The 15,834-nt window shown below is 40.7% G+C and overlaps 1 long non-coding RNA gene across 2 annotated transcripts in view; it reads right to left on the bottom strand.

Annotated features, from left to right (window-relative positions):
• Nucleotides 1–175: 175 nt before the first annotated feature.
• The window catches only part of LOC128878820 (uncharacterized), a 145,185-nt gene continuing 129,526 nt past the window's right edge, over nt 176–15,834 (bottom strand). The window contains exons 4-5 of one of the 2 annotated variants that reach the window (XR_008457499.1): nt 13,206–13,258; nt 176–228 (exon numbers count right to left, since the gene is read on the bottom strand). This is a non-coding gene — a long non-coding RNA (uncharacterized LOC128878820). Of the gene's footprint in view, nt 229–12,975; nt 13,112–13,205; nt 13,259–15,834 lie in introns of those variants that run through there. The other variant, XR_008457498.1, reaches the window with a different exon arrangement.

The raw sequence follows: 15,834 nt of genomic DNA, 5'->3' as shown, positions 1-15,834 counted from the left end.
AACTGACGTTCTTCTTTAAATTTTATCCACTAAAAGTGTCCTTCGTACCATAATTTATATAAGAACTACGTTCTTTAGTTTCGAGATATACAGTTTAATAAATAAATAATTTATTTTTTTGCGGGTGGTAATTGCAAACAACCCTGCGAGTGAAACTTACCAAACAAGTCAGGAATGATGATCGGTTATTTAGCTGATACATGTAAAAGTTTCAGAACGGTCGCAGTCCTGAAACATGGTTAAATAATTAAAAAGAAACAAATATCCCATGCGTTACGCTCCGTGCAATGGGCTGAAGTAGAATGAGATAATGGTCAGTACGCACTACGCGTATCGTTACAGCTATGCATACGGCAGGGAGCCAACCAGTTTCGACAATTTTGTAATCGATATCATAGAATTTTCCTTAAAAGTATTCTGTTTATTATTTCTTAAGCAATATCTAGACATTGTTTACAAACTACGCGCTGTGCGTCGCTGGATAGATTGTAACTTAGTTGTAAATAATTAAAAAGAAACAAAACTGGCGATATGAAACGAACTAAATGTCACGTGCAGGTCAACGTATTGAACCTCGATGGATTCATTTTTTTTATCAGCTATTAGACTGTTGTAGTGAAAATATGCAGTCCCTGTCGTATGCATAGCTGTAACGATACGCGTAGTGTGTCTGACCATTATCTCATTCTACTTCAGCCCATTGCACGGAGCAAGAGAAATATAATTGCAACTAAATTAATAAGATACGTTCCGCCATGTACCCGATATCCATTTACAATAACGAAATAACATGATAAAGGAGGTGTCGAGGTGGCATTGTTTTCAATTTAACCGGAAGTTCATGATTCTGGGAAACGATATTAGAGTTCGAGGATTAATTTTGCAGCCACGAACTCGTTAAACCGGGGCCGCGATGCATACTTGTATCGCCTGCCTCGAATGTTATGCTGCTACATCTGAATCTGGGTTATCGGGCTCTAGTTGCTGAATTTCCTGAAGGCAGTCGCGTTTCGTGTCAGCAGATTCTGATAGTTTCGTCTGCATCTTTTCTGTCGGAGGGGTCGAAAGTGTCGCAAGTTGCAGCGCTTCAATTATTCGCATCGGGGGCAGAAGCTAAACACCGACAGTGAACGAAGGAGAATGTATTAACCTCTTGGGGGATATTGACACATATGCGTGCGTTTACTTTTATATTGAAATTGTCATTCAGTGTTCGCGGTTCCGACGCTTTATGCGTGTTTGTAGACACTTTCGATGCCACTAAAAATGATTAAACTATACAGGGTGTTCGGTAACTGGCGGTACAAGCGAAAGGGGAGTGATTCCGCATGAAAGAATAAGTCGAAAATATAGAATAAAATTTTTTCATGCGAGGCTTTGTTTTCGAGAAAATCGACTTTGAATTGTCGTCGGGTATGGGTGCACTCGATCGTCTCCCGTTATAACGGATCTCACTGTAGATCATTGTCTCGATTGAAGTTACGTTGATAAACACTTCCAATTTCATACATTAACTCGTGCATTTTGTAGTTTCTTGCATAATCAAATTTCCTATAAATGCATAAAAATTCGTAGTCTATTCATTACCAAACAAGTCTTAGTCTTATTACCAAATTAGTCTTCTAAACAGACACATCCTGTACATAGAAGTTTCTACAAAAAGATGAGTCTTTTCAGAAATATCACTCAAATGTCCTATAAATGTATAGAAATTCACAGTCGATTCATTATCAAACAAGTGTATATTAAATATTAGTCTTTTCAGAAATATCACGCTCTCATAGAACAGACCTCCCATTCCTGAAAAGAGTCACAGTTACTACCGACTGTATACAAATGACTGAACACTTAAAAGGTTGATTTTGAAGGTCCAACGCGACGGAGGCCCTAAGCAGGTGTCTCGCGTGCCCGTGGGATAATACGGTACTGCGTGTGGGTTGAAATGCGTGCACCGTAGGGAACTCGATAACCTAGATTTTGGCGGTCGCCCTGAGGGAGTCAGCGTACATGGAGACTCATTACATAACTTTTGCGATCGATCGTTGCACCAGGTTCGCGTGTTCTTCCGGTACGAACGTACAAACACAGACCCACACTTGCAACGCGCGGTCCGCACGTAGCCAAACATGTACGTATTTACGTGCAACGACGACGAATTGGGTGCCGTTATCTCGCTACCAGGCACCGTTCGAAGGCTGATAAAAGCGCGCGAACCGTGGACCAATGGCGGGCAAAAGAAGCGTTTTATACAGTTCCCCGACTGATGCTACAAGCTCCTCGCGAGCGCTTCTTTACAAATCAGCCGTGTAAGAGTCGATTTGCGAGAGGAGACGCGGTATCAGTTCTACGAGCTCCGCGGAGTTTCCCGCGGCAGCAATTTTCTCGAGGAAGCATTTCGATCGCGATGAATTTTTTACGGGGAAGTGTAGGTTATCGTAGCGAAAACTAAAAGCAGAATGTTTTATATACCTCGATACCATCGAGTGTAATTTATTTTAGGTGGTTAGTCGTGCCCTGGATATTGCTCCAAATATTCCTTATTCGTGTATAATTAACAAATGCACGATCGGCAGATGTTATACGTTTCTAATACCGAGTATGAAAATAATAAAATTCTGAAGTTCGGCATCGCGAATTCGTATCGTTAGGGCGATGGTAAAAATTAAAAAAATATTTCTTGAAGTATCGATTTTCATAATCTGTATACTTGCTTCCTCTAAACTATCCCTATCTTTTAAACGGATGAATTCCCGAAGTTAAAATTTTATATTTGGCTTCCTTCCACACTCTTCGTAACATCCTCCAGATTTCATATCAATTGGCCACCGATGCCTTTCGGAATGATATCCCGCAATGACCCTGTTCGATACTTCGCAACTTCACGATTCGGCAGCGAGCAAAAGGACCGAGAACAATGATTCGAACGTGACGATATAATGCTACACGAATAATAAACGTTGAACAACCGTTACTCAACAACGTGACTGGCTGTATGGCGGATAGGTCCATGTTCCGCGACGTTAATAAAATTTCTGGGTGATATTGCATCTTCGCTCGTACGGATGCGGTGCTCTTTCGGGCCGAAAAAGATGACAGAACTTTTGCATTAGCCTAAAATTGTACGCTTTCAGCATGTAATGTAATTCGATGCGGCTCTCTGTTAAAAATTGCGCGGCTCTTGGTGACCCAGATTTTTTGCAAGGTGATCTCACTCGCAGAAAAATTTTTACAGAGATATACGGTACGAATATCGAATGTACCACGACGGACGAAAAACAGCGCAAAATAACGAAATATTTAAAACAGAGATTACCCGTCGACGTTTCGAAAGATTTGTACGCGTTCTATGTGTACATTGCAGTTATTTCTGCGCTCGCATACCGAACGAGATTATGTCGACGATTATATCGCGACGAATTAGCATTTCTTCGCGAGAAATTGTTAATATTAACTCACAATTAAGCAGCGACCACTTATGCCTACGCAAAGAGCGTTTATTCTAGTTGCGAGATTGCACATCGGGGCCAAATCGAAAGTGAAAAGAAAATGATTAGCTGCCTACATATTAACGCGGTGGATTTATGGACAATGACCTAAATCATAATCTGGTATGCCGGGCGGTAACACCATTAAGACTACATTTCACTGGGTACGACAGCCCGCAGCACGCTGACGTACGAGCACGCATACGAAGTTGCACAGAGGCTCGAATGGAATGCAGAGTGCATTATGCGTCACGTCAGAATTCCACGGTCTAGAGTGCGTTATGCCGAACCGCTGAAACGAACAAGTAGCTTCTGCGTTTCGTTTCGCGATTTCCATGAGAATGCGGAACGCTGGTTCTTCCTCTAAAAAAGTCCTCGCGTTATTCGGGTCTGGGTTCGGTTAGGAATTAATATTTTAATTACGCCTACGTGAATTCACTCTACAACTCTCTCCCCTTTAACAAGAGAAATATATTTAGACATTTCGTATACAACAACCTAATAGCTTAAATGGAACTCGTCGTTGACAAGTTTAATAAATACTTGCGAAACCGCCCGAACGGCGAGCAAATAAATAAATCATTCCACCCACGAATATTTTACCGTGTCTGGGAGCTCCGTGGCTCGCTTTCCGCAACTGAGAATCACGAGTGTCGTCAACGTTGTTGCATTCGCCGCGAATCAATTTCAAGTGATCACTTTACCGCGGCAACAAATAATACAGAAATTATTGCAATCGAGGTAATTACGTTCGGTCGAGTCTTAACGGTTCGTTTGGAAACGTTCGCAAGAGCAATCTGCGGTAGAGCGTACTTCGAATCATCGAGGGTTCGCAAGTACCAGGTAATTAACTCGACATTTCACCGTGCCTTGCGGTTTCTTCGTAAACGCGTTTATATCGGCTGCGCCACGATAAGATCGAGTTTATCGATCATCCCCTTGCCCGTTGAAACCGATTGCGACGGGCCGAGCCTGTTTCGTTTTCGTTTGGCGAACACGTGTGTGACAATAATGGCCACGTGCCATGATAGATTTCGTGCCGGTTTCGTGTACCTGGCGGTACGACGCCGTTTTCCCGGATAACCTTCTTTCGAAATTGATGCTTCGGGAATATTTTATCAAAGCCTCGCTAACCCTTAAGTGATTAAAGCGCGCAAGACACGACGGGGACATTAATGTCACGTTTCAGGGGGCACATATTCTCAGCTGCAGGCAACTTTATTTCTTACCGGGTAGACACATGTCATTAAATCATCTGCGCGATACCAGCTTCCTATCGAAATTTTATACATTAATTAAGCGATGTCGAAAACTAATTTAACGCCAGCTGTGGCATTCTATTTGCGAATCACGCACCTCTGTGTCGTGAGAATCAAGCGACGACGGATATAACCGTCGAACACAAAGTAAGTGACGCTGCCAGAGTATTGGATCAAAAAGACTACATGTACTTGCTTCTGTTCTATGAAACATACTTTAACTTTGTACGAATGTATTCAGAGCCCTTAAATCAATTGTAATTATTATTGTTATCTTTTTTGAGGCATAATAGATAGCATAATAGAATAAAACGGTCGCGTGTCTTATCGAGGCGATTAATTTCGTACGATAAGATGTTTAAATTAATAATTTCTTGGCCCGCGAGGGAACGCAAGAACCGTTCGCGTAATCGATTTCCAAGTTATTAGAACGTCAGGAGTACGGCGTACCTGTCCCGTGCATTTCGCTTGTACTTTCGTTACCGAGCCTAATTGAAGGTTCGCTTTCACGCGGATATCGCGGCCATTTACATTGTAAATCACGGCTCCCTTATTCATCAGCTATAAAGCACGAGTCCCAGGAATCGAAGACCATCAAGTGCCGATTCCGCTAGGCGCGGTCGGATCCGATTGAATTTATTATGACAACACCAGTTCCAATCACCGCGAATCGATATTGCGAACACATGTTCTGAAAGCAATGCTCGAAATAATTTCATCATCATAAGTAGCTGCGGTCTGCGGTGTGGTTAGTAAGGCGTTAGACTTGTGATACGAGTTTTGTCCTCAGGGTCTGTAGTTACGTTTAATTAATTGTAGCACATCATCCCAAGGTCACGGTACACTAAGTCATTGAATTCGTCTTGACACCTACTATAATATTGTTAAGACAAAAATATGAAGTGCCATTTAAAAAATGAAGATGAACTTGACAACACTAAAAAAAAAAACTTTTTTCAATCCTGTTTTTGTTGCAATTGCCAATCCAAACTGATCGACGTTTGTTTAAAATATTTTTCGATCAGATTATCGCAAGTACTTGAAAAATTGCAAAACAACAAAATTTAATATTCACGTTTCGTTACCAAAATAATAACCTGGATTACACGTCTGTATTAAATCTTGGCGCCCAAGTTAAAACGCATTAAATTTGCCTGGCAGTGAATGGGTTAAAATGAAATGTATGTGAACATACTAGTTGTGAAAATTAATTGTACGCCTTTCTGTGATAAACGTATACTTTATTTAAAAAGAAAAACTATAATACTTATGATCCTTCTCCAGTCACAGAAGACTGAGATTTATCGTCACGGATGCGAAAGTACAATCGATTTTATAGGAAGATTTATAATACCATTTCGTAAATGGACGCGTGTGACTCGTCGCGGCAACAAAATGTTTGCCATTTATTCACAGAGTTAAAAGAAATTCCGATTTCTGCGTCTCGTCGTTCCTCTCGCGGTACTATTATTTCACAATAGATCATTAAATATACGCATACTTTTCCCCGGCACTCGAGACGAGTGGGATCAGAATATAAAAGGAAAGGGACAAATAACGGACGAAGGAATTCCGGAATAAAGGATGGAAATTTAGAGGGGACGGAGTTCCGCGGCAAACGATTCAAACGGAAGGAATACTGTTCTCCTTATGCACTTCTCCATCGTTTTATGCCAATCTCAAGCGAAAATACGCGACGAATGTAACCTCTGTTTCTGAATTTTCTGAATGTAAATCAACGAACGTTGGAATGTGTCATTTTACCAAGTATCCACGGATGTCAATAATAGAAAATGCGTTACGTTGGACCGTGTCATGGGTTGTAGTGTCGAATTAGTCTTCGACTTTTAATCCATTTCTTCAAAATAGTTATTGGCAATTTGGTCGATTTATTGATATCCGTAATACACTTCGGTAGTATAGGAACATATTGATTTATTGATAATTTATTTGTTTGCCGATATCAGCAAATATGATCATTGGTTTGTTATTATGTTCCTCATTGCACTGCCGACTATATTGCCTAGGACATTTCTAGTTGAATAATAGATTATTAGTATCTTGTTACGTAAAAACTGAAATATAAAATGAACTACAGGCCGTCAAAAACAATTATTCTTTAAAATGTTGCTAGGATTTTCTTACTTCCTATACCAGTAACACAAAATACGAAAGCTTATATAAATCGACTGTTTACTTTTCTTGTTACCTCTGTTTAAAAATGATACATATAATATTTTACAGTCTCTTCCCGATGACTAGTCTTCGTCAGTATTTCCTTACGAACGAGCGAGAACCATTATTAAGATTATTACAATCCGCATCTGAAATGGAATTGAAGAGACACATTTCTGGAGCAGCTTTCAAAGAAAAACGTATACACGGGAATGTATCGTTTCTTCTCTTCACGAAGAATAACTCTTTGTATCTGTGCCATCTTCTATCTCGCTGCTCTTGCACTCTCTTTACCTCTTTCTCTTTTCTCCCCCAGCTCCTTATTATTCCAGCCTGTTTTTCTCTTAACATTGAAAGAACATATACAGTGGGGGACAAAAAATAATAGTTTTCTGGCGTCGCGGAAGATCTGCAATTAGTTCTACGTTTCCAAGTGAAACGTGACTTCTCGAGGATCAAGTTTATTGCATTTCATTACACGCGACGATGCTTTTGTCAAAGCGCACGTTTTAAGCCACCGATACCTTGCTTCGATAACAATGCTTTTGCTATGCAAATATCTCACTTGTAAAGAAATTATGTACAAGTTAACGCAACGTTAGAACAATGCACGATGATAAGCATACTCGAATATGCGGGGATGTATAAAGAAGTAAAGTAAAGTTAAGTAAAGAAGACATATAGTTCATTTGATGTTGAATTTAGGAAAACTCGGATCGGAGGTGTAGATGATTTAATTTTCTAACGATCTACCAAGACAAATTATCGCTTTGTTGGATGGTTCACTTTAATATTTGTGATAAATATAAGTGGATAATAATGTAACAAAATTATGTGTAGTAATTTTATGTGTATTCTAATTTCAACTCTTTGCGTCACATAGTTCGTAAATTAAAAATTCGAGGCCTATTTTTAGGAGGCTAAGGGTGGACGATCTTCATTACTTATTTCTACTGTTCAACAACTGTTCAGTACTCGAACGGTATTCGAATAGCATTCGTGAAAAATTCACGAAGTTTCGAATATTCGAGTAGAGAATAATTGGAAAAGTAGTCTCAGGCTTTAAAAATTCCAGAGACTGATCTATTTTTAGGGGGCTGAGGGTGGGACGAGCTTCATTAATTATTTCTATTGTCCAACAACTGTTCGATACTCGAACGGTATTCGAATTGCATTCGTCGAAGATTCGCGAAATTTCGAATATTCGAGTAGAGAAAAATGAGAAAAGTAGTCTGAGGCCTGGTTCGGAGCCCAATGTCTACAGACGGAAGACAAGGCGCAGAGGCGAAGCTCTCGCACGGTGCGTCGAATCCAGAGCGAAAGGGGAAGAAGGTGAAGAACAAGAGCGACAAGGCTACCGCGACAGATCTTCATTTCCGCGAACTCAGCCCTTGGCTTTCGGACTTCTCGAGCTTTTTTGTGGTTTAAGGACAGCATTGAGTCAAGAACGTCTCCTTGCTCGCCTCTCAAATCCCATCACAAAGAATTCCTCCCTCTGCCTTCGTTTCGTTGGCCCGTCTCCCTCGCTCTTCGATTCACCCTGTCCCCGTTCCCCGCCCGCGCTTTTCCACCCCTCCTCTTTCCATCTGTACGTTCAACCCGGGTTTTCTTTCTCGCTATCGTTTCTCGGTGCACGTCGTCGTCGGCCGAGCATCCGTCCCTCTCCCGCCTGTCCCGTTTCCCTGCTCGCTGTCCCGTTTCATCGTTCGCGAGACACGCTGAAAAAGATAGCTACCCTTAAGTCGCGAGGGCTCACATCTGACGGTCGATGAATAAGGGAGTCGCTATTTAAATTGTAATTTCGGTCGTGCTAAAGATACCGGGGGATTTCCTTGGGAATTTTTACGAGCTGCCAAGATATGTTCCTCTGGCGATTTAATAAGGGAAGAAGGCACGCCGACCCGCTTTTCGATGTAGATTCAACGGATAACAAATTTTCGAATCGATCCCTTCGGTTAAACTCTGATACCGTACGGTTACTTGTTAAAGTAGCTGTCCACGTATCCAAGTATCTGCCTCTGAAATATATTTCTCGTATTTATGAAAATTTGGAGTATCAATTTTAATTCACTTTGATTCAATTTTTAAATATTAGAAAATATTTCGATGACTTTTCTGAGAAATTACCAAAGATTCTCTTTTATTCTCTTTCTCGCAGGGACATTTAATAGCTCTGCAAATTCTGTTACTTGTTGCTCACATCGAAATATTATTTAATCAATCTAGAACATATTTTTGGTAGCTTGCCATGAAAAATTCAAATTGTAGCTCTCTGTATATTTGCTTAATAAAATAGCTGGTTCGAATAACATTCAAATAATACAGTATGACCCAGAAAGGGATCAAAGAACGTAGAGATACTACGGTATAGCACTCGCGAAAATAGATGAAAAAATCCGGTGAATATTGGCTACCGAATCTACTTTGATGGAAATGCAAACGAACTATGTGTAATACACAATGACGCACATGTTGACCCACAGCATTCACTTTTCTTCGTCGATACAATTTTCATTCTACTTATACTACGAATATTTCAATTCTCCATTTACATAAGAGGTAGTAGCTTGAAACGCCTTTTGTAGACATTTGAGATGGAAATCCCACTTGAAATAACTCTTTGCCTCGACTTCGTCGAAATTAATCTGCAGACCTATCTCGAGTGGGCGTTCTTTGCCTATTTTTTGCGAGTATTGTACACTCCTAAATTCTTCTGCCTCTTTTAGACCAATTTAAATACTTTACTCGAATCTCAGAGAATTTCATTAAATTGCAAATTACTTCTTGACTTCTTTTAATATTTAATGCAATCGTAGTAAAGTAACGTAGACGTTGATGCGACCCTAAACAAATCATTTAAAATAAAAGAATAAAAATAAAAGAGAGATTCTTTACTTATATAAACAATGCTAGACGAAACAGCTGAATGTAACACGCGAAAAAAGCTTTTTGAGACAACGCTTCGTGTTTCGAATCGTTAAGCTCCCCTGTCCACGGCGTCTGACTCGAAGCAAATATCAATTTGTAGCCGTGACGCAAAACGCGACGAGATTCCTCGCGACGATTTCCTTTCGTTCCCGACGCGAGCCTTACGACACCCCGCAGGGGAAATCCTGTGTTCCCTGGCGGCGGGTGCACGCGAGTGTCGACCTCGAAAATTGGATTTACTCGGGGATCTATAAGCCGTCTCATAAATCTGTCCATTATCGTCCCGTAAAGTTCTCCGTACGATTCGCGAGATCACCAGAAATTCTGCGTCGGTGCGTGCGGCGTTGCTGTATAGATATCGAATAGATTCCTCGCTCGTTGGGTAGAAGACGTTCTAGGGATTCCTCGAAGAAGCTGCGCGGAGGATTCGCCCTGGAATTAACACAGGAACGTTGCTGGATCCTGCACCCTAGACGAAACTTTTCATGACCTGTATCTCGAGATTCGCCGAGATTTTTAGTAAAGATTACTTTAGTCGCGGTGAATGTGTCGCTAGCTGATACGGAGGTGATAAGAATAATTGATTTTTTAGAAGTCTATAGTAATGACCACTTCAGGATATGTGGAGAAACAAACCAAAAAGCATCGAATTCCTTCTTCACATACGAAAAAGCATAGATTTCTTCTAGTTTCTCAGCTTTTTTGTTCTAACGTCCGCTCTGTCAGATCTAATTCTTAATTCGCCTTCTTTAATTTTTAAAAGATTAGAATTGCGCGATAATCTCCCAAATGATGTTGGTTATGTTTGGGTTTGGCGTTAGTAGGATATGATCAAAGAAATTTGAAGGGAACAAAAGTGAAATAATATTTTTCATTTAGAATTTTAAGTTGTCACGAAGAGATAATACACACGAAAGCGATGTATTAGAATTTTAACTGAAGATACAAATAATAAGCTGAAATTTATGGTTTTAACGAACAATCTTGGGGTTGGTGATTTTTGAGGTACATTATAGAGGTTTATATTAAAAACACCTAGGACCTATCTCTAAAGTACAAGTTATTAAGAGTAAATGCACCTCAAGGTTCTCCAAAAATGCTTCCATTATAAAAGAATTTTAACTGGTGAAGAATCTCAGTTCTCGTCACGCCTCGATCTTGAGTGCAAAAATTTAGAAGACACGTGTATATTACAAATATCTAAGACCTCCAAGATAGAGGTGTACATATCTTAAAAGCACCTAGTATCTCTGACATACAGATGTACGTTCAGTTCTCGTCACGCCTCGATCTTAGTGCAAAAATTTAGAAGACACGTGTATATTAAAAATATCTAAGACCTCTAAGACATATATTAAAAGCACCTAGTACATCTGACATACAGGTGTACATTAAGAATAAACACACCCCTAGGACTTCACCTCGGGTTTCCCTGAAACTGCTTTCACCACAGTGAGATCTCAACTGGCGGGGAATCTCGGGTGTCGTTAAGCCTCGATCTCGACCTTTTTTGTTCTCGAGCGTGAAAATGTTTGAAATACGTGGACCGAGGAACCGTATTAGACGGCGACAAGACGATGGGAATCCACGTGGCTAGCGAAGCGCGATCGGAATATCTCCTTCAGCCAGGTCTGAATTCGAGATTCTGGGTTCCTTTCGCGAGGACGAGGGCGTTGAAAGAAGCACGAGTCGAACGTTAATTTGCCGTCTGCGTCTTTCACTCGGGGTTCTCGTTCTCCGTTTTCGTTCACCGCCCCCATCTTTCACGGCGCTGCCAGTGCCCCGTTACCTTCGTCTGCCCGTTTCCTCTCGGGCTGCAGCCTCGCTGTGGACCGAGTGCATTAAAATAAATTAATTTTCATGAGATTTTCCCGTAGCAAATGGCCGTTACGGGATTTAAAATAATAATTCAACGAGCCGCATGGACAGAATTTGCATTTCCACGTCACGGCACGCTTCCGTCGGCCAGCCGAGATCTCGCCCAACGAAAGAAAAGTCGGAATGGAATTCAGAAGACGGCAACAGGGGCTGAATAGAAGATGGAGCAAAAAGCGGAAAGGACGATCCCTGTTTATTGGGAATCCCGTTTGCCGAACGGTGTCTCGGCGAGTTAGGAGACACGGACGTTCGACCCCTTTCAGCGCTGGCAAATTTAGACTTGGCGGGACCTTAAACTAACCGTTCTCAGATCTTCGAATTTCGATTGAAATCGCGTTGTTTTACAGTTTTCGTAGTTGAGTGTAAAATGATTCAAGTGTTGACAATGTTATAAAATCTTTAAGGGTGTATCCTACTCTAGAACGTTCAACGAATCTATTATTGGAGGCTTTTTCTCAAAATGTAGATCTTGAAAAATATATCTGCTGCTGGTTTTTTTTGAGTTTTTTTATTTCAGACAAACAGCAAGACCATGAATATACTTTCCTCGAAAGGGACTCGAGTACAAAATTACTTGTAATGGGATCCAGTTTGATTATTTTCATTAAAAATGATTTAGGTACATTCTTGAGATATTAATGGATTGAAAAAAGAAATCTAAAATACCTGAAAATTGACGCTGTGAACTAGAGTGCATCCTGAAGATGTAAAGAAAACACCTCATGGTAGAGATTGATGTAACATTCACCCCGATAACTTTATCCTGCATTGCAGACAAAGTTGTGAAGCATCGAGAATTGCGAATTGCTAAAATATCAAACTTATTCATTGCAATCCAAGGGTAGGAGCAAGCAGGACATCACGATGTCATTTAAGGATGTTCAGAATATCAGATCGACCGTTCACGTTGGCTCTCTTTATCGGGCGTCGTAAACGTGCCGAGTGGAAGACCCACTGTCGCTGTCGCGTTTATTCGCGGCAGACCCCTCCGAGTCCGAAAGTGCCCTCTGGCGCTTCTTGGCCAACCCTCTCTCTCTTTTGCTCATCCAACCCCCATACACAGGCACGTGTTATGTTCCTTCTTACGTCCTCCTTTCGTCGTAACAGAAGAACACAAGCACGAAACCTCGGTGTCGATTAAACCCGAGGAATTTCGTCGGTTTTAGCAGAGGATCGCCACTCCACTGGATGTCCTTTGACCGACCATTATCGCTTGCTGGCTCGCGCGTCCTCGCTTTTTAACACTCGGTCTCGAGACTTTCTTTCAATTTATTCTCGCGTGAAATGTGTTATTATTAACGCTTTTCATCCAATCGCTTGTTTGGTACGAAACGATGTACAAAGTATTTTGTTTAAATCGGTTAAATATCTCGCGAAGGGATGAAGCTATAAAAAGAATGTTTTTCCAAAAGTTATTTGGTTCAAAAGTGCTGACTATAATCCTCTTTATTCGATAATTTAGTTTAAAAGTATGACTCACCAAGCGTAGAATAACGTTGGTCCCGAATTTTCACAGTGAGGTATTCTGTAAATCTGCAACATAAAATTACACCACGTTGACAAAACGTAATAATGAAAAATACAACGGTACACAAAAATCTACTTGTATTTTTTGAGTAATTTTTAACGCAGGATATCGTCGACGTTAAATAGCAAATATCGTTGCTTCAGCTTTAAAAATGATTCATTAATCAATTTAATATTACGGATAATATTATCTACTAATATTATTACACAGTAGACTTATTAATTAAAAATGATAATGTAGGTGACCTCTTTTTGCGTGGCCCCTCTTCAGCGCGCCATCGGCAATGTTAATCCATCCATTTCTTAGTCGTATCGATGTTAATTAAAATAATTAAAAGTGGCGCCACCTTGTTCTGCGATTCAAAATCCGAGAAACGTACGCTCGACTAATGAGTTACAACCAGATTTAATTAATTTTCGCTGTTATATATACAAAGCGTTTCGTAGTATTAGCTTCGAACGTGTACGTGGAATAACAAGAAGACGATGAAACAACTCAGTTTGAATGGCGTTCACGGATGTAAGTATGTGCAAATAATTATGTTCACGTTATAAAAGGATAAGTAACTTGAATTTGCTGTTAATGAAGCTTTCGTTAAAGTTCCACCAAATATGCTTTTGAGGAATTGTGTACTATTAATAACCACAATCTTTTATAGCAAAATAAAATCTTTAACTACGAAGACTTATTTAATTAAAAGTGAAACGAAAATGTCAGATGAATTTTAGAAATACATATTGGCATAGAATAAATATCTTAAGAATTCTTGAGGTGCAATGAAAGTCAAAATAGAATCAAGAAGCCATGAATAAACGTTCCAAATGTCAAAAATAATAGTTAATAATTATCAAGTGTCAAACGAATTCAGTGGAGAAAGGTGGCAACGCAGAACTGTTCAGATTAATCTTTTCAAGGGAGGCTCGTAATCAGTTTGCTCGAAATAAGCAAAATTTAAAATACGAGATATTGGAAAATTTAATTATGAATATTTATTCGTAATTCCAGTGGCTACTTTTTTGTTATTTACTATAAATAGGGACGCACTCAGCATTATTAAATGCAAATAAATACTTGTTAGTTATTTTTATTCACTCTTAATCTTGGAGTACCACTCCTTCCTATTCGCGTAAATAATACAATCCTTTATTTATTTATAACACCATTATCTTAAAAATCGTGGAAAAAAGTTCCTTGTAAATCAATATTTAACCCATGCACTGTCAGCTAAATTTAATTTTTGCAGAATCAGGCTTCTAAGGATTAGTAAGTCAGCTACGATTATACTCATTACGGAAAAAAGGGAGTATTTTGTGTCACGACGAGTGTACTCGTAAAATTTAGATACCATTGGTTATTTAAAAGTATGTCTCACAGATTAATTTGAGTAGCGAAAGTATAAGTGGCATGAATTTTTGGGATGACCCAATACATAGCCGTCTTTGCGATCCGATATTACTCTGTGTTTGACGACTATACCTGTCGTAGCTCGATTCTCACGACACACATAGGTGCGCGGTCTGAAAAGAGTACGTCACAGCCGACCGGTTGATCGCACATTTCCCATATATCTATCAAAACAAGCATAAACAGAAGCTTACGTCGCGCTTAGCAATCGACACACCCACGAGTCGGAATACCGTGGAAGCAAGAGTTTCGCAATAACCGCGAAACAATTGTTCCGTTCGTAAGACAATATTCCGCGTAGGCGGCGAGTTTCATCGGTATTCGAGTCCTCGGGAGCATCTCCTCGGCAATTTCGTCTTTCCCGATACATCCCAACAATTTCCAGCGCTCCCTGTGCACCGTGCCCACGAGGGTGCACTCGAGGAACTAATTTTAGTTTTAAGTAATGGTGGCGCAACACGCGCGGCCTCGGGCTCGTTACGATTCCAGGAGAGTTAGACAAAGTCGACAAAGGAACTCGAGCGAGTCGAAGTGTTGTCTGTGATCCATAAACACTCGACAGAGAGAGAAAGAGAGAAAAAGCTTGAAAAGACGGTTGCGGCGGTGGTGGGACTCCATTGGCACGAGGGGAGTAGTCGGAGGATGAAATGGTGCATCGGTTTTAGGATCGTCAGGGGAGAGCGAAGCTCGCGGGCCCGACACGCTCGTTTTCCTCCGTGGACCCAACCTCGATCTCGGAAAGAGTCACCGGGGACTGCTTCCGGCTACTTCCTGCCTGCGTATTTCCACGTCCCGACGCTAAAGTTGCGCCTCGTTCGAACGAGCTCTGCTCTGTTTCAGTCGCTACGCTCGCCGGAAGGAATAATAGCGTCGGCTGCGCGAGGAACTCGCAACCGACGGGCAAGTTTCGCGATTAGAAGAACGCATTTCATCCCCTTGCTTTTTTTCCAAAATTCGGATTTCACGGTGCAAAGACCCATAGGGTTGTCAGGACATAAAGGGGACGTACAGAAGCGAGAGGGTTAGTCACTGTCCTTGATTATAACTCTAGATTACGAGTATCGAATGAAACAGTAGAGGTATCACAAAATTGAACATCTTTTAACCCTTTGCACTCGACGATAGTTTCATTACAGAGAGCTAACAATCGACGACTAAATCTTCCTCTACCATGATT

The sequence above is a fragment of the Hylaeus volcanicus genome, chromosome 6 (genome assembly GCF_026283585.1).
Source record: "Hylaeus volcanicus isolate JK05 chromosome 6, UHH_iyHylVolc1.0_haploid, whole genome shotgun sequence".
Taxonomy (NCBI): domain Eukaryota; kingdom Metazoa; phylum Arthropoda; class Insecta; order Hymenoptera; family Colletidae; genus Hylaeus; species Hylaeus volcanicus.
The sequence above is the reverse complement of the archived record's forward strand: the minus strand, read 5'-3'. Positions and strand labels throughout refer to the sequence as shown.